This window comes from Felis catus, chromosome D1 (genome assembly GCF_018350175.1).
Source record: "Felis catus isolate Fca126 chromosome D1, F.catus_Fca126_mat1.0, whole genome shotgun sequence".
NCBI lineage: Eukaryota > Metazoa > Chordata > Mammalia > Carnivora > Felidae > Felis > Felis catus.
Window position 1 is genome coordinate 5,284,350 of NC_058377.1, and position 26,452 is coordinate 5,310,801.

Below are 26,452 nucleotides of genomic sequence, written 5' to 3' on the forward strand. Positions count from 1 at the left end.
TAGCTTTGTAAGAAGCTCTGCCAAATAGCTTCTCCAGCAATGTATGAGCCTTCCAGTTGTTCTAAGTCACTACCAACTCCTGGAATTGCTTGTCTTTCTAGCTTTAGTCATTCTCATGGGTTAAAAAATGGTGTCTTGAGGCAATTTTGATTTTTGTTTATATATTAATAATGATGTTCAGCATTTTTATGTGTGAGATCATTGACAGTTGCTATAATTCCATTTGTGAAATGTCTGTTCAAATTTTTTGTATTCTTTGTATATTGGGTTGTCCTCTCATTGACTTATGAGAACTCTCCCTGTATTCTAGGTAACTCTTCTATGTCAGATATATGAGTTTCTACTATTTTCCCCTGTCTCCAACCTGTTTTCATGTTCTTGGCACTATTCTACAAAGAGTATATAGCATATATTATTTGATATGTCCATTTTATCAATTTATTTTTTTATGTTTCATGCTTTTGAGTTCTGTTAAATATTTCCTATTCCAGGCTACCAATTTTATTTTCTGTTTTCTTCTAGATGTTTTATGATTAGGTCAATAATCCATTTAAAATGAGTTTTGCCTGTCTTCTGAGGGAAAGGTTGAGATTATTTGCTCACAATATGGATATACAGTTGCTCTAACTCTACTTGAAATAAACTTTCCTTTATCCATTGAATTATACGGACTGCTATGTTGAAAAATCAGAGGGCCAATGTATGTGGACTCTCTTCTGTTCCATAGTTTGATGACTGTTGTTATTCCAGTATCTGTCTTGGTAACTATGGCTTTTAAATACATCTTGAAGAAAAGTTGGTCTAAGCCCTCTAATACAGTTATTTTGTTGAAAATGTTTTTAACCATCAGGTCTTTTGCATTTTTATACAAACCTTAGAATTAGCAGGCAGATATTTATAAAACATATTGCTGGGATATTTTATTTAGATAGCCTTTTATTTATAGTTCAATTTGGGCAGAATGGATATGTTAATAGTAGACTTTCAAATCCATTAATGCGTTATATATCTACTTTTGTTGAGTTTTTAATTTCTTTTAGCATTGTTTTGTACTTTTCAGTGTATAGTTCTTCCGTGTGTTTGGTCAGATTTATCCTTAAGTATTTCTTGTTCATTATTCTGTGTAAGTATAATTTCTATTTCAATTTCTGATTGCTCATTGCAACTATATAGAAATACAGTTGATTTTTTTATTGATATCATACCCTACAGCTTAGCTAAATTCACTTACTAGTTCTTATAATGTTTTTGTAAGTCCATTGGATTTTCCACATAGATGGTCACTTAATCTACAAATAAAGACAGTTTAATTCTTCCTTTCTAATCTGGATGCATTTGATTTGTTTGTCTTGCCTTATTTCCCTGGTTAGGACTGCCAGTCAGTATTGTAGTGGTGGCGGCAAACAGTTTTTTCTTGCTGTTAATCTTTGGAGGAAAGCATTCAGTATTTCACAATTAAATAGAATAAGTGGATACTTGTGTATGAACACCTGTTATTTGTTCTAGGACTGTCCTTTCTATTCCTAGGTTGCTGTGGTTTTTGTTTTGTTTTTGGTTTTTTGATTGTTTGGTTTTCAGGAAAGGGCTTGCTTTTGTTGAAAGTGCTGTGGCTTCTCTTGAGAATTATCATTAGCTCTTTCTTTCTTTCTTTCTTAGTTTCTTTCTTTCTTTCTTTCTTTCTTTCTTTCTGTGAATTGCCTTGATTGATTTTTGAATTTTAAACCAATCTTGTATTTGCAAGAAAAAAAAAAAAAAAAAACAACCTTACTTGTTCATGATAGATTAGCCTTTCTATACATTGAATCAATTGGTTAAATTTTTGTTAAATTTTTGCATATGTCCATGAGGAATATTGATAGGTAGTTTTCTGTTCTTGTAATATTTCTGGTCAGATTTTGGTATCAGGTTAATGCTGGTTTCCTCAGTTTCTGGGCAAGTTTCTTGAGAATTCGTATAATTTATTTCTGAAATGTCTGCTAATGACAAGTGAATCCATCTCAACCTGAACTTCAAACCACTTTTTTTGTGTGTGTGTGGAAATGGTTTTAACCACATACTCAATTCTCTCAATAGATAGGCAACTATTTGGGTTATTTATTTCTTCCTGAAGGAGCTCTGGTAGTTTCTTGCAGGAAATCATTTCACCTAAATTTGTTGGAATTATTGACATAAACTTGCTCATAATACTATCCTTTCAACATTTGTAATAATGTCACTATCTCTTCCTGATATTAGTAACTTGCTTTTTCTTTTTCCTTCATCTTTATGACATGAATTTATCGTATCTTATCTAATATTAAAGAAACCATTTTTGTTTTCCTTGATTTTCTCTATTCTTATGTTTCATTGATTTCTATTCAGATCTTTCCTGTTTTCTTTCTTCTACTTACTTTGAGTTTCATTTGAAACTTCCTTGGTTTCCTAAGGAGGAAGCTGAGATGATTGGTTGATTCCTTCTTTTCCAATATAGGCACTTAGTGCTCTAAATTTTCTCTCAGTTCCTGCTTTAGGAGTTCCAACAAATCTTGGTATATTGTATTTTCATTTTCATTGAGTTTAAATTACTTTTTAATGTTCCTTTAGGTTAATTTGTTGACCTTTAGGATTTTTTTTGTTTGCTTGTTTTGTTTGTTTGTTTGTTTGTTTTTGATGTGTATTATTTAGCTCCTATCTGGAGATTTTCCAAAAATCTTTCTGATAGAGATATCTAATTTTAATTCCATTATATTCAGATAACATACTTTGTTTGACTTGAATTCTTTTTAGCCCAAGATACGGTTTGCCTTGGTAGATATTCTGAGTTTGTAGAAATAGTCTATAAATGCTATTTTTTTTGATGAAGTATTCTATAAATGTCATTTAGGTCAAGTTTGTTGATTGTATTTTTCAAGTCCTGTGCATGCTGATGATTTCTGTCTACTTGCTTTGTCCATTTTTGAGATAAGCATAATGAAATCTCTGACTTTTATTGTGGATTTACCTATGTCTCCTTGCATTTGTATCAACTTTTCTTTCATGAACTTTGGAGCTATGTTATAAGATGCATAAATTTGGGGGCACCTGGGTGGTTCAGTCGGTTGAGCGTCCGACTTCAGCTCAGGTCATGATCTTGCAGTTTGTGGGTTCGAGCCCCGCATCAAGCTCTGTGCTGACCGCTTGCTCAAAGCGTGGAGCTTGCTTCAGATTCTGTGTCTCCTTCTCTCTCTGCCCCTCCCCCACTCATGCTTTGTCTCACTCTGTTTCTCAAAAATAAATAAATGTAAAAAAAGTTTAAAAAAATAATAAGATGCATAAATTTGTAGGATTGTTAGGTCCTTATGAAATGGACTTTATTATCCCTGTTTATGTTCTTTGGTCTGAAATCCACTTTGTCTTACAATACATGGCCACACCAACTTTTTCTTGATTTGTACTAATGTGGTATATTAATTTCCTAGGAATTCTGTAACAAAATCCACACACTGGATGGCCTAAAATAAGAGAAATGTACTTTGTTAACAGTTCTAGAGGTCACAAGTCCAAAATAAAGGTTTATATCATGGTTGGCTTTTTTCTCTAGGCTTTGAGGGAGAATCCATTCCTTGTGTCTCTCCTAGCTTCTCGTTGCTACTAACAATTCTTAGCCTTCCTTGGCTTGTAGACATATTACTCCAATTTCTATGTTCACAGGGACTTCCCTTCTTTGTGTCTTGTTTTGCTGCTGCTTCTCCTCTCTTATAAGGACTTATCATTGCATTTAGGACTCACACTACTTCAGGATGATGTCATTTCAACATCTTTACATTAATTGTGTCTGCACAGGCCTTACTCCAGATAATTCACATTCTGAAGTTCCAGAGGGACATATCTTTTGGGTGCTACAATTCAGTCCAATACATTTGGTATATCATTCACCTTCCTTTTACTTGTAACCTGTTTATGTTTTTATATTTATAATGGGTCTCTTGTCAGCATGATCAAATTGGATCTTTTTAAAAATTCTATTTAGACAATATCTGTTTTTATTTAGGTTTTAGACCATTTAGATTTTATGTGCTTACCGATATTGTTAGGTTTAAATCTATCCTCTTACTATTTGTTTTCTGTTTTTCCTGTCTTTTGTATTAATAGTAAATACATATCCTTCCTTCTTTTGTATTAATAATAAATAATTACATACTTTGTTTTCTGACATTGTTTTACCATCCAAATTATAACAATGTGCTAACTTTTACAGTAGTGTCTAGTGTGAACAAGGCACTATTTTAAGTATTTCACTCATATTAACTCTTTTAATGCAGCACCTCTGTCACGTAGATGCTACCTTATATCTATTTTATAGATGAGAAAACTCAGGTACAAGGAAGTTAACTAATGTGCTCTTAAGGACTTAGGTGAATTTTACATATGAGATGTAAAACTAAACAGTCTGTACCAAAGATCATGTTCTTAACCAGAATTCAGTAAAGGTTCCCAAGTGTTGACTTTGTTGGCTGTTGTGCTTGTTGTTGATTTTCTTTGTGAGCCTTGAGTGAAGGGATTTTTTTTTCTTTTTTCTAATTTCCTTTTGTATCTATTGATTTGATGGTTACCTTTGTCTAGATACTGTCCCTAGCTCAGAATCAGGCATTATATTGGTGCTTGGAGGCTTTCTTCTTTTACGTGCCACAAATTCATGTTCTTAACCAGCAGCAGCTTGATGTACATCTTGCCTGAACAGCTATCTCTCCTTCTCTTTCACAACTTGTACAGAAGTGTGGTGAAGGCCACAGTCCCAGGAAAAATTTTCAGTGCCCAAACATGGGACAGAAGTCATGGTCCTGTAAGCCTGGCTCTGTTCATTACCTATTGGTCTTTTTGGATTTTGGTTCCCTGTGTTCCACAGGGGTTAAACTTGGTGATTTCTGCTAGTATCTGGTTCAGAAGTCATACATATATTCTATTTTAGCCCCTCTTTATTGTTTCCCTCTCTTCTGAGGTGGTTATTATTATATCCATTTTGACAAATGTGGACCCTGGGTCTCAAAATAGCAACTTTCCCAAGGTCACCTGGTTGGTAATAGAGAGTAAGGTATTAAATCTGTAGCAGAAAAATTCAAAAGTGTGTGCTATTCAACTTTACTTATCTATCCTTCCAAAATATAGATATTAAGTGTTTATCCTGTGGTCTCGGATTCTGTAATGACACAAGTTAATGGAGCCCATCACATTCAGACATCTCATGGAAAGCCTAATTCCCTCTCTGTGGAAAGCCTCCTCTCCTCCTTGCTTTTCTCTGCTTCACTGCCTGCAAGGAAAGCAGGAACAGCTCTTCCTAATGAGAAAGATGGTAACATGATGAGATTAAAATCAGGGTCAAAGCTGAACAGTGTCATATCCACATACATTTAGTAAAGGCAGTATGAATTTATTAAGCACCTGCCTCTAGAACAGGTTAAAAGATTGATTGTATTAGTGGGATAATCATAGCAACACTATGTGAAAATGTGACCCAGGACATGTTTAGATTCTGTTTCGGCCCAGAGGGGATATGTCAGAAAGAGAAAGGAGCTATCTGGAGCATATGTATGGCCAGGATTCTGTCAAGAAACTTTACATTCATTAATTTGCTTAGTTTAAAAAAAAAGTTAGTAATTGAGTATTTAATGCATAATTGTTATCTTTGAGAGCACTAAGATGTAGAGGAATTAAATAATTTGCTCGCCATCACAAAGGAAGTTAGCACAAAGCCCTGGTTCCTCTGATTCCATATCAGAGGCTCTTTTTCACTAGCCAGGTTGCCTTTGTCTTTCTTCTCACTAGTCACTTAATGTAAGACATCTGCTTTATGAGCAATTATTTTTATTTTTATACATGTTTCCTTTATCTTAAAAAAAGAGGGCTACATTCTCTGTTAATACTGGTACATGTATTGGTGTTAGTTCCTGGACTACGCACAAATAGAGATTGGTCTGTCACTGATGAGGCTTCTCTAAGTGGCCTTGTCTGTGTTCCCTTGTATGGCAACAGACCCTTCAAGTACCACCACCTAGATGGAACATGAACTAAGCCCACATGGGGCAACTTTGAGACTTTCCCTCAATTTGATTTGATGGAGACAAGACCTATATTCCTGGCAAGCAGAGTAACTTAAGGTCATCTCATCAAGTTATGGAGAAAGTACACTTAAAGTTGAATACAGCAAAGCCAGTAAACTGAGAGAAATAGAAGTGTGTGTTGGGCAGGTTCCTAGTATCTGGATCCAAATATCTCTATAAACAAACAACCTCCTACCTGTTGTTGGTTAGATAATCTACGTCATATAGTGTGATAAAGCTATTTTGAATTGGATTTATGTTCTTAGAAACCAAAAATATCTTGCTTGACATAGGTTATTTCTGAAGAGAACAACAAATTACAAATGAGAAACCATGGAACTTTTGTCCATGGAGTATTTTGATTTTGTCCCTCCCTCCACACTCCCAAAGAATTATAATGGTAGAAGACATTTAACAGGGACTGATACTTTTATGAAAATCATGCCTTTTGCAGATTACACCAGAAAATGCATACTCTACATTTGTAACCTTCTCCTCAAATTATACAAAGGAACAAGTGCTTTGGAGTGTTTTTGGCATTTTCTATTTGACATTGCCAAGGACTGGGAAAAAATGATAAGAATTGGTTTTCCCAGAACTGGCCACACAGTGCCCTCAACCATGTTTCTGGCTCAGAGTTGGCATGGGGGGTAGGAGAACCTTCAGCTGAACAATAAGCAGTTCCATACATTAAATCTGCTGGTTGCTTTTTCCCTTTTCTCTTTGAAAGAGAAACACCTTTCATTTCCCCTCAGAAACTATTCCCTGAGGAACAGTCCTGAAAGTGGTACAATTTTGTCCTCTGCTGCTTCAGAAGACTGAGTGCCTCTGTGAGGAAGATGTCAGTGGCGAGGACAGTATCTTCAAGATCACCCATCAGCTAGTTTAAATTGAGTGGAAGGGAAAATTCAGAAACTAAAAAGTTCAAAAGTGGCCTATGTTAATCAGGGTACCTCACCTCTTAAAGAGATTTGGCCTATCCTTAAAATAATTCTTCATCCTTTGAAATACACCTGTTTCCCATCTCATTCTTTTTAAAGCCTCTGTTTGAGATACAAAGGATTTTTCTTCTTGTTATTTAGTCCATTCCGAAATACTTGATACACTTATTCTCAGCTTCCTCTCAGCTGTGTACCTTCTATGTTGGTGAATTGTCCGTTCTTCCCTCGATTGGTTCTCAGGGAAGTTGACTTTTTAAATTGTTAACTATGATGGACACGGCTGTCCATATCTTACCTGACATCTTAGAGGAGATTAGGAATTCTCTCCTTTGGTATTTGTGACTCTTCCTTGGTGGTCTTTTTCTGTAGTCATTCCTCAGATTTATTTCCTGGACTCTCTCTTAAACATTAGTATTTTTCTGAAACTATTTTAGGCCTTTTTCACACTACTCACTTCCTGAGCTATGCTATTCATATTAGCCATATACTGATGACTCCAAAATCCTCATATAAATGCCAGATCCATGTATCCAAATGCCTATTGGATATTCTTAATTTAGAATGCCCAGCAAAATCTGAAGCTCAACTTGTTCAAACCTAAACTCATCCTTTCCTTCAGTACTTCAAAAATTCTTTCTTGTCCTGGGGGTGCCTAGGTAGTACAGTTGGTTGAGCATCTGACTTCAGCTCAAGTCATGATCTCACAGTTCATGAGTTCGAGCTCTGAATAAGGCTCTGTGCTGACAGCTCAGAGCCTGGTCCCTGCTTGGGATTCTGTGTCTCCCTCTCTCTCTCTACCCCTCCCCCACTCATGCTCTGTCTCTCTCTCTCTCTCTGTCTCTCTCTCTCAAAAATAAACAAATATTTTTTTTTAAAAATTTAGAAAGTCTTTCTTATCTTATATTTCTTATTTAAGTGAATTACAACACATGGTAATCCAATATTTTTCATTCTATATTATTTCCAACCTGTTAAGGCCTCTCAAGCTACTTTCATTTTTCTTTAATATTTGTTTATTTTTGAGAGAGAGACAGAGACAGAGCACGAGTGGGGGAGGGGTAGAGAGAGAGAGGTAGACACAGAATCGAAAGCATGTCTCAGGCTCTGAGCTGTCAGCACAGGGCCAACACGGAACTCGAACCTACGAACTGTGAGATCATGACCTGAGCCAAAGTTAGATGCTCATCTCAAGTTACTTTCTGAGCAATCATTTAACTGATTGCCTCTTGCAAACACCCTCTGCTTCTTTCATAGAAGACATTCTCATTATTTTGGTTCTTGGCTTTAACTGTTTCCTGTGTATACTTTGTCTTCTACACTACTGTTGAGGTGAGATTTCAACAGTGGAAATTGTTGTTCCATTCCTTCTGGAAATCTTTCAATGTTTCCTGTTGTCTTTGGTATGAAATTCAAGCCATGCACTTTAGTGTTCAGTGCTCTTCAGTGTTTTTTCCTTGCATACCTCTTCACCATCATCTCCTGTGTCAATCACTACACTTGAGACTTGAGAAGTTCTCAGACTTTTCCAGGACTCTATCTCTTGAATAAGAGACATAGCACAGCTGTTGCTTCTCACTAGATACAATTTGATTTTAAAGAAAGGAGCCTGGTTTGTGTGTGTGTATTTCTCTAATTCAATGTATCTTACAAAATGTATGTATATTGACTCTTGGAAGTTTTCTATAAGTATCTAGATAGTTATGAAAAGATAATATCAGAAACCAATAACATGTCATTTTAATTCTGTTGAAATATGTTAACAGGTAGTATATGTAACAATAACAGCATTCTGCATACTTCAGTTGTATCAATTTACATGTATTCTTCCTCATTAATATCATCATCTCACACTTAAAAAAAACCAACAAAGGAGATGAAATGAAATAGTTGGAGTAATAGGTCATGCCTGTGGACTAAATACTACTTCAGTGCATGCTGGGGTCTTGTAAGACTACCTGAAATGGAAAAGTGAATCATCTGAAAATAAGGTAGATATACATATTTTCTTATAATTTTGTAATTTTGAACTTAATAGTGTACTGTTTATATTTGAAGGTATCCTAAATTGGCCACTAGAAAACAAGAACAAAGTATATTCGTTATCCAAGAAGCAAGTATAAGTCTACAAAGGTTAAAACATTCAAAAAGAAAGATTTCTTGAATTTTAGACAAACAGGAACAATAGAATAAACTATTACTATAAACAAACATACTAGAAATAATGGAGCATTTATTATATTCTAGTTATTTATATCCATTTAAATATCAAAACTTTCATTGATTAGGAAACAGACCTTTATATAAGTAAAGTGGTAATCCCTAAATCCACATAAGTGGCAAATAATTTCTTCCCTGAGTTTTTGAAGCACTCATTATAAGATACTTTAATCATTATTCATCTCTTGGTGAATGTTAGAAAGCCTTTGTTACCCACAGAACATAACGGATACATTTGAAAAGCAGAAGCCATGAAAAAAGCCAGTAACGAGTGTTGCACTATATATGCTAAAATCAGTATGTGCCCGTTTCTGATGCAGCCACATCGAGGGAAGCATGATGTCATCCATAAGCTGGACCTTGCATCCATTTACTGTATTTTCACTTCTGTAGTATAGTTTCAAACATGTTTTGACTGTGATGGAAATTGTGTGTTAGACAGATAAAACACCTCATTGACTAGACAAATGGAAGCTTTTGTGCTGAAAAGAACTCCTTTAGCACAAATAACTTGCAGAGAAACAGAATGTGTGATGAGTGTTGGACCTCTGCTTACAGTCTTGTTAGGAAGAGCACATTGGTTTTCATCTTGACAACCAGTGGGTTGAATTCCTTCTTTGAGATTTTCCCTGCACAAGCTCTGAATTCACCTGAGTAAATTCTATTTCCTTTTATCATAGACATTTGTGTGTGTGTGTGGCTTTAAAACACATATTCTCTAGTGGAGGTGAAGTGGTAAAATTATCCTTCACTTCCTACTTTGAATTGAGGACAAAAGAATTATTTTTGGAAAGGCCACCATAGAATTGAATTCATTGTACTGTGTGAATTGCACCTTTTATGCTTTTAAATGATGTGACATTTTTATTTAGCGCCAATCCGGAAGTGACCACAAAATAAATGAGCTTTCTGGTTTTGCAACGTTTTGTCATTCTAAAACTTTTTAGAATTATTGCAAACTAAATGATCAGAAGGCAAATTCATAGAACTTTGTCTCTGGATTTCCAGATCTTTGTATACGTGTACTTCTTTCTTCAAAATATTTCTCCAGTTCTTCATGAGAAAATCAACACATAAAGCAGTGAAAAGCTGTGCTTCCCTGACTCAAGTTGAGGTGGGAGGTGAGGGTGGGAAAGTCCCCTTGACCATTCTCTGGCCCTTATAGCTGTCTCAGAAAGCACTCAGAATAACTCCTAGGTTGAAGAGCACAAATCATAAAACACTGAATCTCAGAAACTAAGATAAGAGAAAATTGATAGGGCATTCTAGCTAGTTTCTTCACATTTTCACAATGCTCTCCATAACTTCCTTGATGTATGGTCATATAAAGGTCTGTGCGAATATTTCCAGAGCCATAATGTTTTTCACCTGTCTATGTTTGCAACCAAATCTGCTGGTGTATTTTTGCTTATGCTGAGCAAAAACAGTTACATCTGTTTTTTGGTACACACTAAGCCTTTCCTTTTTCCACAGCCCTTCTTGATATGATATTATGATTTTTTAAACTCCTCTCTTATCAAAACCAAATATTGTTTCATTCATCCCACAAAGATAGTTAGTTTTATAAACCACTCCCCATTTCAGCAGATCTTCCCCAGAATTTCTCCTGCTGTCATTGCCCCCACTTCCTGGGGCACCTTGTCGGCTCTGGTCATGATCTTGTGGGTGGTGGTTTCCAGCCCCACGTCAGGCACTGTATTGACAGCTCAGAGCCTGGAATCTGCTTCAGATTCTGTGTCTCCCTCTCTTTCTGCCCCTCCCCTCCCCCTCTCCCTCTAAAATATAAATAAACATTTAAAAAATTAAAAAATACAATAAAACTAGACTTCCTAGAACATAAATCTCCAGATATGATCTTACTTTAGGGTGAAACACACTAGGACCTTACTTTCTTTGTTGTGGCTGTTAGATCTCCATAAATTATGTCCAGAGTTGGAGCACTCTTTTAGAAAGAAATACACAATATGATTTGGGAACAAGAAATACTTGAGGATTTATTCAAGAGGAATATTGCTGAAATGATTATTCCCAGTCTTTGCTTGTTATTTTGATACTTTAAAGCCTTAAAGTACCACAAATAAAAAGGAATATATTTACCCTCCAGCACAAAATACCAAAAATGCAGACAAAATATATGAAACAAATGAAACAAATACCAAAAAAATGCAGACAAGACATTGACCACTAGACAACAGAAGATAATGAAGCCTGTGATTTGAAAATACACTTGCCTAAACTTACTGTTTGGTGAAAGCTACCAGGCCACAGAACAGGGAGGGTAATAGAGGCAGAGCCTGGCCTGTTCTTGAGTTGAGGATTTGTGTGTCCAGGAAAGCCAAGGAAGCTAGAGTTCACATTGCAAAGTCCCAGAGAGGAGAGAGCTACACAGAAAGAAAACTCTGGACATCTGCAGATGATTTCCCTTGAGTATTCAGTTGAGTCAGTGCATATGTATGAGAAAATCACTCAAGACCAGGGAAGACCATTCAAGAAGCATTAAAAGGATCAATAGCTGGTCCCCATGTGCCAAAAATGATAATTACTTATGTAAATACAAAGACTATCTTGTATGTAAGTCTCTTTAAAACAAAATTAACTTTTCAAAACAAAAATAATAACATATTTGTAAACTTATAATTATGTACAAGTATGACAAAACTACAGAGGCTGAAAGGGAAGATTGGAAATACACTGTTTTCTCTTAATGTTTATTTTTGAGACAGTTAAAATGTGGGAGGGACAGAGAGAGAAGGGGAGCAGAGGATCCAAAGCAGGCTCTGTGACAATAGCAAGTCTGATGTGGAGTTTGAACTCACGAGCCAAAGTCTGACACTCAACCAAATGAGCCATCCAGGTGCCCTGGAAATACACTATTTTGAAGATTTTAAGCTATATATGAGATAGAATGCTATCATTTAAGCTGAATTAAAGATCTATATTTTAACCTTAAAAAAAGCCCTAAAATACACAAAAAATAGTTATAGCAAATATAGCAATGGAGAAAAGAGTGAAATTATAATAATAAAAATAACTGCAGAAAAAAAGAAAAAGAATGAATAACAAATAGAAAACATATAACAGAGTATTAATCAGTATCTCTGTGTGTGTAATGTGTGTATAATTGGCTCATGCAATTGTGGAAGCTGGGAAATCCAGACCCAGGAGAGTTGATGGTATCGTCCCAAGACCTGAGGAGCAGGAAAGCTTCCAGTTTAAATTCTAGTTTGAATCTGAAGGCTAGATAACCAGAAGAGCCAGGAATCTAAGTTCTAGAACAAGTCCAAAGTCAGGAGAAGACTGATGTCCCAGCTGAGACAATTAGAGTAAATTCTTTCTTATTTAGACTTCTAGTCTGTTCAGTCCTTCAATGGATTCAATAAGGTACAGCCACAATGAGGAGGCCAATCTTCTTTACTCAGTCTACTGATTCAAATGTTCATCTCATCCAGAAACACCTTCACAGATGCACACAGAAAGGGTATTTAACCAAATATCTGGGTATCCCATGGGCCAATCCAATTGACACATAAAATTAATCATTTCAAGCAGGATAGTATTATTAAAACATCAATTGTTGCACTAAGTGTAAATACAAATAACTTGTTCTGCAAATGTTCCACAAGATGAGCAAGTATTTCATTAAATTTTAACTTGATAAGTGAGTGATGTCTTGCAGTATGAGTAGTACATGATGCCAAATGTCACGTGATCACAACTGAGCCATTTGTTCTCCCTCCCTTTCCTTCTCTCTCTCTCTCTGATCATCTCCCATGCTCATATGCTCAGTCTCAGGCTGTGGTGTTTGGCAGAAATCGGTGATTTTTCAGAATGTTGGAAGGTGCCCCCAACTGGCACTAGTGTCTTTTTGTCCCTTCAAAGCACCTATGGATGGTCCTTTGCTTTTCCCTACAAGAGTGAGCTTAGGAATGCTTTGTTTCATTCTAGGTCATTGGATAGGTTCCTTGTTAAAGTTGCAAGAAGAGATTCCATTGAGCCAATAGATAGGAGTGATTCCATTAGTGATAACAAAAGTCATCCTATACAGTAACCCTCCTCTCTTTTGTCTCCCTCACACCAGTAATGAAGGTTTTCAAAGGTAAGTGCAGGGTAATTTGTTTATTTTTCTTTATATTTTGTATTCTTAATTATTTTATATTATATTACAGTATTGTAATCATTTTTATATGGCTGTTTTTGAGTGCCTGGGTGGCTAAATCATTAAGTGTCTGACTCTTGATTTTGGCTCAGGTCATGATCTCACAGTTCATGGGATCAAGCCCATGTCCATCCAGTTCTGCACTGATGGGATGGAGCCTGCTTGGGTTTCTCTCTCTCTCTCTCTCTCTCTCTCTCTCTCTCTCTCTCTCTCTCTCCCTCTCTTTGTCTTTGCCCCTTCCCCCCACATGCTATCTCTCTCAAAATAAATAAAAATTAAATTAAATTAAGATTGTCAGATTGAATATAAAACGCAAGCCCCAAATAGATGGTGCCTACAAGAAACCTATTATTTAATTTAATTTTATTCAGTTTTATTTAATTTTATTTAATTTTATTATTTTCCATGTTTTTATTTAAATTCTAGTTAGTTAACATATAGTGTAATATTGGTTTCAGGAATAGAATTTAGTGATTCATCACTTACATATAACACCCAGTGCTCATCGTAACAAGTGCCCTCCTTAATACCCATCACCCATTTAGCCCATCTCCCTGTCCTCAATCAACTGTCAGTTTGTTTTCTGCCCTTAGGTGTCTCTTATGATTTCCTTCCCTCTTTTTTTACATTGCCATATATTCATACATTTTGTTTCCTAAATTCCACACATGAATGAAATCATATGGTATTTGTCATTCTCTGACTTATTTTGCTTAGCCTAATGCACTCTAGCTCCATCCACATCATTGCAAATGGCAAGACTTTATTCTTTTTTACTGACTAATATTCTATTGTATACAACACACAAACATGTATACACACACCCCACATCTTTACCCATATATCTGTTGATGGACACTTGGGATCTTTCCATAGTTTAGCTATTGTAGATAACGCTGCTATAAACATTGGGATGCATGTACCCCTTTCAAATCTGTATTTTTATATCCTTTGGGTAAATGCCAAGTAGTGTGATTGCTGGATCATAAGGTTGTTCTATTTTTAACTTTTTGAGGAACCCCAATACCATTTCCCAAAGTGGCTGTACCAGTTTACACTCCCAGCAACAGTGTTAGAGGATTCCCCTTTCTTTGCATCCTTGCCAACATCTGTTGAAGAAACCCACTTTAAACATAAAAACACAAACAGGTAAAATTTAAAGGAAAGAAAAGATAAAACATACAAATGTGAACCAGAAGGAAGCTAGATTGGTCATACTCTATTAGACAGTGTAGATGTGATAGGCAGAATAATGCTTGCCAGAGATGCCCGTATTGTAAGTTACATTACATGGCAAAGGAGAATTAAGTTTGCTGATAAAAGTAATGTTGATAATCACCTGAACTGGTTACATCTTGGCAGGACCAGTGGAATCATTATTTCCTTAAAATTGGAAGGGGGGAAAAAGGGAAAGAGAGAAGTATAAAAGATCAGACAATGCTAGCTTTGATTTGTACAGTAAGGGCCATCAGTCAAGAAGTCTGGGTGGCCTCTAGAGCCTGGAAAAGGGAAGGAAATGGATTCTCCCCTAGAGTCTTCAGAAATTAACACAGCCCTGCTGATACCTTGATATTTAAAAAAATTGAAGCATAATTAGCATAGAATGCTATATTAGTTTCAAGTGTACATCATACTGATTCAACAGTTCATACATCACTCAATGCTCATCACAATAATTGCACTCACCATCTCTTAGCATACAGCATGATTATGACATTAATGATTATGTTCCCTATGCTGTACTTTTCATCTCCACGATTTACGTATTTTATAACTAGAAGTACATACCTTTAAATTCCTTTTGTCTGTTTTTCCCATTCCACCACCCACCTCCCTTGTGGCAATGACCAAATCTCTGTATTTAAGGGTCTTTTTCCTTTTGTTTTTGTTGTTTGGCATTTGTTTTGTTTCCAAAACACTTTACATTCCATCTATAAGTGAAATCATATGGTATTTGTCTTTGTGTAATGACTTATTTCATTTAGCATAATATTCTCTACATCCATCCATGTTGTGACAAATGACAAGATCTCATCCATTTTTATGGCTGAATAGTATTTCATTATATATGAATACCATGTCTTCTTTATCCATTCATCTACCAATGGACCCTAGAATTGTTTTTGTATCTTGACTATTGCAAATAATGCTTTCATAAGTAGAGGGGTGCATATATCTTTTAGAGTTAGTGTTTTCTTTCCCTTTGGGGAAATACCCAACAGTGGAATTACAAGATCATATAGTATTTCTGTTTTCAAATTTTTTTTTCAACGTTTATTTAATTTTGGGACAGAGAGAGACAGAGCATGAACGGGGGAGGGGCAGAGAGAGAGGGAGACACAGAATCGGAAACAGGCTCCAGGCTCTGAGCCATCAGCCCAGAGCCTGACGCGGGGCTCGAACTCACGGACCGCGAGATCGTGACCTGGCTGAAGTCAGACGCTTAACCGACTGCGCCACCCAGGCGCCCCCGTTTTCAAAATTTTTAAGGAACCTGTATACTTTTTTCCACAGTGGTTGCATCAATTTTTATTCCCACCAACAGTGTGTAAGGATTCCTTTTCTCTACATCCTTCCACTGCTTGTTATTTCTTGATTTTTTGAAGAGAGCCATTCTGACTACTATGAAGCGATATCTCATTACGATTTTGATTTGCACAATCAGGACAGTTGAGCATCTTTTCATGTGTCTGTGGACCATTTGTATGACTTATTTGGAAAAATGTCTGCTCAGGTCCTCTGCCCATTTTTTCAGTTTTTTTTTTTCTTTTTTAGTGTTGTGTACGTTCTTTACATATTTTAGATATTAAGTCCTTATTGGATATGTCATTTGCAAATATATTCTCCTATTCAGTAGTTTGCCTTTTAGTTTTATTCATGGTTTCCTTGGTTGTGCAAAAGCTTTTTATTTTGATGTAGTCTCAATAACTTATTTTTTACTTTTGTTTCCTTTGCCTAAGGAATCATATCTATAAATATGTTACTAAGGACACTGTCTAAGATATGTGACTATATTTTCTTCCAGGAGTTTCATGGTTTCAGATCTCACATTTAGGTCTTTAATTCTTTTTGAGTGTGTGTGGTAGAAGACAGTGGTACAGTTTCATTCTTTTGCATGTATCTGTCCAGTTTTCCCAGCACTGTTTATTGAAAAGACTATCTTTTCCCCATTGTATATACTTGCCTGCCTTGTCATAGATTAATTGACCATATAAGTGTGAGCTTATTTCTGGGCTCTCCATCCTTTTCCATTGGTCTCTATGCCTATTTTTATACCAGTACTATTTTGTTTTGATTCCTATACCATGAAATCTGGGATTGTGACACCTCCAGCTCTCTTCTTCCTTCACCAGATTGCTTTGACTGTTTGGGGTCTTCTTTGGTTCCACACAAATTTTAGAATTATTTTTTCTAGCTCTGTAAAAAAATGCTGTTAGCATTTTCATAGAGATTACATTGAATCTATATATTTCTTTGGGTAGTCCAGATATTTTAATGATTTTAATACTTCCAATCCAAGATGATGATAAATAATTCCATGTCTTTATTTCATCTTTAATTTCTTTCATCATTGCCTTACATTTTTCAGAGTTCAGGTATTTCATCTACTTTGTTAAATTTATTCTTCTATATTTTATTATTTTTAACGAAATTTTAAGTGGGATTGTTTTCTCAATTTCTCTTTCTACTACTTCATTAGTAGTGTGTAGATATTTAATAGATTTCTGTATATTAATTTTGTATCCTACATTACTGAATTCATTTGTTAGTTTTAATTTTTTTTGGTGGTATCTTTAGGGTTTTCTATTTATAGTATCATGTCATCTGAAAAAACAGTGACAGTGTTACATCTTCCTTACCAGTTTGGATGCCTTTTATTTTTTGTCTGATTGCTGCAGCTGGGACTTTTGGTCATATGTTGAATAAAAGTGGTGAACGTGGACATCCTTGTTTTGTTTCTGATCTTAGAGGGATACCTTTCAGTATTTCACCATTGAGTATGATGTTAGCTGTAAGTTTTTCCATACGTGGCTGGTCTTTCTTTCTTTCTTTCTTCATTTCTTCTATTTTTAAAGTTTATTTATTCTTATTGAGGTATGTTCCCTTTAAACCCATTTTGTTGAGAGTATCTATCATGAATGGATATTTTGTCAAATGCTTTTTCTGCATCCATTAAAATGATTATACAAAATTTTTATTCGTCTTCTCGTTAATGTGATGTATCCCTTTGATTTGTGATTATTTACCACTCTTGGATCATTGGAATAAACCCCACTTGATTGTGCTGAATAAAAATTTTAATGTGCTGTTGAATTCAGTTTTCTAATATTTTGTTGAGGATTTTTGCATCTATGTTCATCAGAGATACTGCCCTGTAGTGTGTGTGTATGTGTGTGGTTTTGAGTTTGCTGTGTGTATGTGTCTTCAGTTTTAGCTTTAGGGTAATGCTGGCTTCATAGAATGGATTTGTAAGCTTTTCTTCCTCTTGTGATCTTGGAATAGTTTCAGAAGAATAGATATTAACTACCCTTAAGTTTTTGGTAGAATTCATCTGTGAAGCCATCTGGTCCTGACTTTTATTTGTTGGGAGTTTTTTTATTTCAGTTTAATTACTAATTTTTTTTTTTACCTGATTCATTTTTGGAAGATTGTATGTTTTAAGGATTTATACATTTCTATGTTTTCTAATTTATTTGCATATAATTTTTCATAATATTCTCATCCTTTTTAAAACTGTGATGTCAGTTGCTATTTCTCTTCCTCCTTTTTTGATTTTATTTATTTGAGTCCTTTCCCTTTTTTTCTTAATGAGTCTGGCTAAAAGTTTATCATTTTTGTTTATCTTTTCAAAGAACTAGCTCTTGGTTGATCTTTCCTAGTATTGTCATTTTTTTAAGTCTCTATTTCATTTATTTCTGCTATAATCTTAATTCCTTCCTTGTACTTACTTTGGGTTTTGTTTGTTCATCTTTTTCTAATTTGTTTAGGTGTAAGGTTAGGGTATTTGAGATTTTTTTACTTCTTGAGGTAGGCTTGTATCATTATAAATTTCTGTCTTAGAACTTTTGTTGCATGCCAAGGATTTTCATCCATTGTGTTTTCATTGTCATTTTAATTTATTTTTTAGTTTAGTTTCTTTGATTTCTTGGTTGATCTATTCACTGTTTATTAGCATGTTGTTTAGCCTCCACGTGTTTGTTTTTCTTCCAGATGTGTGTGTGTGTGTGTGTGTGTGTGTGTGTGTGTGTGAGAGAGAGAGAGAGAGAGAGAGAGAGAGATTAATTTTTAGTTTCCTACAATTGTGGTTGGAAAAGATGCTTGATATGATTTCAGTCTTCTTAAACTTATTTAGAATTGTTTTGTGAACTAACATTTTCTATCCTGAAAGGTGTTATTTGTGCACGTGAAAAAAAAAATGTGTATTTAGCTGTTTGGGGAGGGAATGTTCTATACATATTTGTTAGGTCCATTTGGTCTGAGTTGTTCAAAGTCCCTGGGTTTGTTGTTGTTGTTGTTGCTGATGATGATTTTTCTGTATGGATTATCTATTGATGTAAGTGAAATGTTAAAATCCTGTACTATTATTGTTTTCATTTCTCCCTTTATTTCTGTTAATATTTGTTTTATGCATTTAGGTGCTCCAACGTTGTATGCATAGGTATTTACAGTTGTTAAATTCTTTTGTTGTATTGCTCTCGTTTTCATTATATTGTGCCCTTCCTTGTCTCATACAACATTCTTTGCTTTAAAGTATATTTTTTTCTGACATAAGTGTTGCTATCTTAGCTTTTTTTCACTTATATTTACACATATGCTTTTTCATCCATGCACTTTTAGTCTGTATTTATCTTTAGGTCTGAACTGAGTCTCTTGTAAGCAGCATAGAGAAGGGCCTTGTATGTGTGTGTTTTCTTTGTTTGTTTACCTTAAGTCCCTTTATGTCTTTTGATTAGAGCATTTTACTCATTTACAGTTAAAGTAATTATTGATAGGTGTGTACTTATTACCATTTGTTCATTGTTTTCTGGTTGTTTTTGTAGTTCTCTGCTCTGTTTTCTCAGGATTTGATGGCTTTCTTTAATGTTGTGCTTAGATTACTTTCTTTTTGTTTTTGTGTGTATCTATCATAGGTTTTTGATTTGTGGTAACCATTGGGTTCATAAATAACATCGTGTATGTATAGCAGTCCACATTAAGTTGATGGTCACTTAGATTCAAACACTAGCTTCTCAAACCAGTAAATTTTTACTCCTTCCTGCTCCATATTTTATGTATATCATGTCATATTTTAAATATTTTTGCATTGTCTACCCTTCACTAACTTTTGTGGATATTGTAGATTTTAGAAGTTTTGTGTTTTAACCTTTATACTGGCTTTATAAGTGATTATTCTGCTACCTTTACTATATGTTTGGTTTTACCTGTGAAATTATCTTCTTTCATAATTTTATTCTAGTCATGGTCTTTTCTTTCCACTTAAACATTTTCCTTGAACATTTCTTGTAAGGCTGGTTTAGTGGTGATGAACTCTTTTGTTTTTCTGGGTAAACTATCTCTCCTACTCTGAATGAAAACTTTCCCAGGTATTCTTCATTGTTAGTTTTTTTCTCTGTAGAACTTTGACTATATCATGCCACTTTCTTTTCAGCAAAACTTCTGATCAAAAAGCAACTTATTATCTTATGGAATTTCCTTTTTATGTAACTGTTTTCTTTTCTATAGCTGCTTTTGAAAGTCTCTATTATTACTTTTTTGCATTTCTTATTATGTGTCATGATGGGGACCTCTTTTGGTTCATCTTGTTGGGGAGCTCTCTGTACCACCTGGACTTCGATTTCAGTTCCCTTCCTCAGATTTAGAAATTTTCAGCTATTATTTTATCAAATATGTTTGCTGCCTCCTCTCTCTTTTCCTTCTTAGATCCTTGTAATGTGAATATTACTACATTTGATCGTGTCACTGGATTCCCTTAATTCATTCTCATTAATTATGATTATTTAGTAGGAGTAGGAGTAGTTCTACTCCTAGTAACCGTACTAGTACTACTAGTACTACTAGTACTATTGCTACTCCTACTATTATTATTAGACATTTGGCTTGGTCTCTTTCCTTTACCTTGTCTTCCAAATTGCTTATCTGTTCTGTACCCTCTAACCTACTATAGATTCCCTCTAGTGTATTTTTCACTTAATTTACTAAATGGTTCTTTTTTTTATATTTTCTATCTCTTTGTAGAAGTTTTCACTGAGACCATCCACTCTTTTCTTGAGTCCAGTAATTATCTTTACGACCATTAATTTGTTTATCAGGCATACCTCCTATCTCTACTTCACTTAGCTCTTTTATTATGATTTTTGTCTTGGCTTTTAATGTGTTACATATTTATGTGTCCTCATTTTTTTTCTAATTCTCTGTGGGTTTTTTTTTAATGTATTAAGTAGATCAGCTCTGTCTCCTAGTCTTGGAAGTAGTGGCCTTGTGTAGAAGAGGTTCTCTCTTGCCCTATAGCACAGTGCTCCCTGGTCGCCAGAACAAGACCCTCCAGGGATGCCAGTTATGCTCAGTGCCACAGTTAGAGGCATACCAAAGAGCAGGGCTTTCTTCCTGCATGGCCAAATGAGAGACCAGGTTGCTGAAACTTCAGGCATGCCCTTCTGTGTCTAGATACCCCTAGCCATCAAGGGAAGGAGACATTTTGGGATGGCAACAGTCTCTGCCAGGGCTGGTTGCATAATATGGTGAGGAAGGAGCACTTTGGAGAGATTCCTGCTGAGGTGGGTGAGCTGATAGCAAAGAGAGAGGTAGGGGCAGAACATGCAGTGCTAGCAAGGTGGAGAGAAAGTGCTAACACTGGCTTCTGCAAGTATCTGGTTTTCTAGGCTGGGGAGGGGAAGAGAAGCGGAACCTTCCAGCACTTTTGTTCCCAGAGAAATAGGAAAATCACTGCCTCTACAGGACACACACTAAGATTATACTCCAGACACTTCTCAAATTGTTTTTTCTTTGCCGTGTTTTCGGCCAAGTTTTTATGCTGGTCCTTTATGGGAAGGGACCATTTCTTTCCACCTTCTGTCTCTTCCAAGTTAAGCCTTACTGATTTTAAATGCTCCTAAAGTTAATCCTTGCTGTTTTTCAAAGCCATATGTTATGGGTGCTTGTCTTCCCAGGGCAGGATCCCAGTGCCAGGAGTGCCTGGTAGGAGGAATCCAATCATTTTCTTCTCCATGCTTCTGATATCCCTCCCATCTGTGGTTAGTCTCACCTGGGATTTGGTTCCCAACTGCATCTCTATCACTACTGCCCTTTTCAACATGGCCTCCTCTCTCTGGTTAACTGTGTAAAGTCTATTTTACCAGTCTTCAGGTCATTTTTAGAGTGTTTTGCATAGATGTCACTGTTATCTTGGTGTGTCCATCTAAGGAGGTGAGTTTCAGGTCCTCCTACTCTGCCATCTTCCCGTGGTCTCCCCTGATACATTGATTTTAGCTCAGTAAGACTTAGTTTTGACTTCTGATATCCAGAACTGTAATATAATAAACTTATATTGTTACATCCACTAAGTTTGTTGTAATTGTAACAGCTGCAGTCAAAAATTAATACAGTAGACTTCAGAAAACAAAAGAAAATGATTAAGATTAAAGAGAGTCCTTTCATAAAGATAAAGTGGTCAATTCATCAAAAGAGCATAAAAATTTTTAAATTTTATGTACCTAATAGCACAGCTTCAAAATACATGAACACAGATATCTAGAAGCTTGCTAAAACACTCTGGGGATCAGACTGGCAGATGCCACATTCATGATCTCACTTTGCTATGCTTCACAGCACCAGTATCTTCTTAAAGAGAGCTTTTATACAGGTGTGATGCCCTGACTATTGGGGCTACCATCTTGATCACCTGGCTCTGGAGACTAAGGAAGCTTATATTTCTGGTCCCGTAGTACAGGAATAACTGTTGTCACCCAAAAGGGAGCTCATAACCCTGTCTGACACCTCAGTTTTTGTGACTCAAGCACACTGCTACATTCCCTGGCTCTGGTTGCCAGTGGGGCTTACACAGTTGGGTTCCACAGGACTTAAATAATGGAGAAAGAATTCTTAAAAGATATCTATCCCGGGGCGCCTGGGTGGCACAGTCGGTTAAGCGTCCGACTTCAGCCAGGTCACGATCTCGCGGTCCGGGATTTCGAGCCCCGCGTCGGGCTCTGTGCTGATGGCTCGGAGCCCGGAGCCTGTTTCCGATTCTGTGTCTCCCTCTCTCTCTGCCCCTCCCCCGTTCATGCTCTGTCTCTCTCTGTCCCAAAAATAAATAAACGTTGAAAAAACAAAAAAAAGATATCTATCCCAAGGCACAGTAAGAGGCAACTGGCCTAGGAGTTTGGTCTTTCTATGAAGGAGGCTTATTAGCTAATCATCATAACTGCAGCCTGAGGGGCAGGGTCTAATTACACATACATATTGAGGCTGGCTAAAATCTATTCTTATGACCTTGAAAGATGGGCACTATTGTTATCTTATTTCATGCTGGGCATGAAGCCCATTGCAAGTCTTGAACTCATGACCCTGAGATCAAGACCTGAGCTGAGATCAAGAGTCAGACCCTTAACCAACTGAGTCACTCAGGTGATCCTGGTGCCCTGAATTTTCCATCTAGGGGATGCCCCTTGATCAACTGGCTTTAGTGGTCTGGGGAGACTTATATTCCTAAATCCTATGAGACTGTGGCATTTGGAGAGATGTGAAAGTTAAAAAACCAAAAGTAGTAAAAATAACTATGATTACAATAATTACTTAAAGGATACACAAAACGATGGGGCGCCTGGGTGGCGCAGTCGGTTAAGCGTCCGACTTCAGCCAGGTCACGATCTCGCGGTCTGTGAGTTCGAGCCCCGCGTCGGGCTCTGGGCTGATGGCTCAGAGCCTGGAGCTTGTTTCCGATTCTGTGTCTCCCTCTCTCTCTGCCCCTCCCCCGTTCATGCTCTGTCTCTCTCTGTCCCAAAAATAAATGTTGAAAAAAAAAATTAAAAAAAAAAAAAGGATACACAAAACGAATAGATGTAAAATGTAACATCAGAAACATAAAATGTTGGGTAGGAGGTAATAACATTGTGTTTCACAAGAGGATTAAACATAAGCTGTCATCAGCTTAAAATAGACTGTTATTGATATAAGTAGTTATATCTAATCCTCATGGTAACCACAAAGCAAATCCTACAGTAAAGAGACAAAAGATAAAGAGAAGGAATATAAGAAAACCAATAAAGAAAATTATCAAACCCAAAGAGAAGAAGAAAAACAGTGAGTTACTACAGAAACAGCCAGAAAAGAATAACCGAATGATAATAAGCTAATCAATAATTAGTTTAAATGTAAATGAACTCAATTATTGAAATAAAAGATATGAAGTGGATGAGTGCATTAGAAAAAGACCCATCTATGTGCTTCCTACACTAGGTTCACTTTAGTGTAAGGACACACACAGGCTGAAAGTGAAGAGATCAAAACAGATATTCCATGCAAATGGAAACCAAAAGTAAGCTGGAGTACCTATACACATATCAGACAAAATAGACTTAAAAACAATGAAAGTAGTAGGAGATAAAGAGAAAGATACACACATAAAAGGCTAAGTCCAGTCAGAAGATAAAACATTTGTAAATATGTTTACACCCAACCTAGAAATACCTCAATATATAAAGAAAATATTAGCAGATCTAAGAAGAGAAATAGACCACAATACAAGAATAGTAGGGGACTTTAATATTTCAGTTATATCAGTGGATAGATCATCCAGATAGAAAATCAATAAGGAAACATTGAACTTAAAAAGCACGTAAAACCAGATGAAATTAACATATATTTACAGAATATTCCATATAAAAGCAATAATACACATGCTTCTGAAGTACACAATAAAAATTTTCATATAGTTCAACATGAACAATATTGAAATTAGGCCAGAAAACAACCCTTAATAAATTTAAGAGGTTTGAAATCATATCACGAATCTTTCTGACCACCATGACATGGAACTAGAAATTAATCACACAATAAAAAGTAGGAAATTAAAAAATATATGGAGATTAAACATGTTACTGAAGAATCAGTGGGTCAGAAAGAAGCCAAAAGAGAAATAAAAAAATACCCTGAGACAAATGGATGTTGTAGTATTACATACCAAAATTTGTGAAATGCATCGAAAACAGCTCTAAGTGAGAGGTTCATAGCAATAGATGCCTATCTCAAGCAACAATAAAAGTCTAAAATGAAAAACCAAACATTTCACCTTAGGTACCTAGAAGAACAGACAAATCCCATATATAATGGAACAAAGGAAATAACAAAGATGAAAGAAGAAACAAAGACTAAAAAGACAATAGAGAAAATCAGCTAAAATAAGAGTTTGTTCTTTGAAAAGATAAACAAAATAGATAAATCTTTGGCTAGACTCACCAAGAAAAAAAGATTGAGATAAATCAGAAATGTAAGAGATGTTACATATGATACCACGGCAGGGGTGGGAGGAGTCATAAAAGACTACCATGAACAATGATATCTTAAATTTTTTTTAATCTTTATTTTTGAGAGAGAGACAGAGTGTGAGAAGGGGAGGAGTAGAAAGAGAGGGAGACACAGAATCTGAAGCAGGCTCTAGGCCCTGTGCTGTCAGCACAGAGCCTGACGCGGGGCTGGAACTCACAAACTGTGAGATCATGACCTGAGCCGAAGTCAGATGCTCAACTGACTGAGCCACCCAGGCGCCCCATCCCTGATGAACATAGATGGAAAAATCCTCAACAAGATATTAGTAAACTGAGTTCATCAATACATTAAAAGGAGTATATATAACTGCCCAAGTAGGATTTATTTCAGGAATTCAAGGATGGTTTGACATCCACAAATCAATCAGTGTACTACACACATTAACAAAATATAGAATAAAAATTATGTGATCATCTCCATAGATGCATAAAAAGTATTTGACAAAATTAATTATCCATTTATGATTAAAACGTTTTAACAAAGTGAGTACAGAGGAAACGTACATCAGCATAATAAATACTCTATATGACAAGCCCACAGCTAACATCATACTCAAAGGTGAAAAGCTGAGAACTTTTGCTTTAAAATAAGGAACAAGACAATGATGCTCACTCTTACCACTTGTATTCAACATTGTATTAGAAGTTGTAGAATTAAGCAAGAAAAAGAAATAAAACACATCTACATAGGATATGAAGAAGGAAAATTGTCATTATTTGTAGCTGGCCTGATGTTACACATAGAAAACCCTATAGAATCCTTCAGAAAACCGAGAACTACTAAATGGATTTAGTCAAGTTGCAGGCTACAAAATCAATACACAAAACTGTTGCGTTTCTAAAAAAAAAATCTGTTCTATTTCTATACACTAATAATGAACTATCAGAGAAATTAAGCAATCACATTTATAAATTCATTAAAAGGAATGAAATACCTAGGAATAAATTGAATCAAGGAAGTGAAAGACCTGTTTTTTGAAAACATCAAGACATTGGTGAAAGAAATTGAAGACTACCCAAATAAATGGAAAGATATTCTGTGTTCATGGGATGAAAGAATGGTATTAAAATTTCTATATTGCCCAAAGCAATTTACAGATTCAGTACAATCTCTATCAAAATTCTGGTGACATTTTTTAACAGAACTAGAACAAACAGTACTAACATTTGTATGAAACTATAAAAGACCATGAATGCCCAAAGCAATCTGGAGAAAGAACAACAAAGCTGGAGGCATCATGTTTCCTGATTTATAAAACTATAGTAATTAAAACAGTGTGGTTCTCCCATAAATACAAACATATGTATCAATGGAACAGAATAGAGAGCCCAGAAATAAATCCATGCATATATGATGAATTAATATGAGAATACAAGACTGTGGAAAGGACAGTCCCAATTAATGGTATTGGGAACACGGATAAGGCACATCTAAAAGAATGAAATTGGACCACTATCTTACACTGTGCATAAAAATTAACTCAAAATAGACTTAGGGTCTTCTGGTTGGTTTAGTCAGTTAAGTGTCCAACTCTTAGT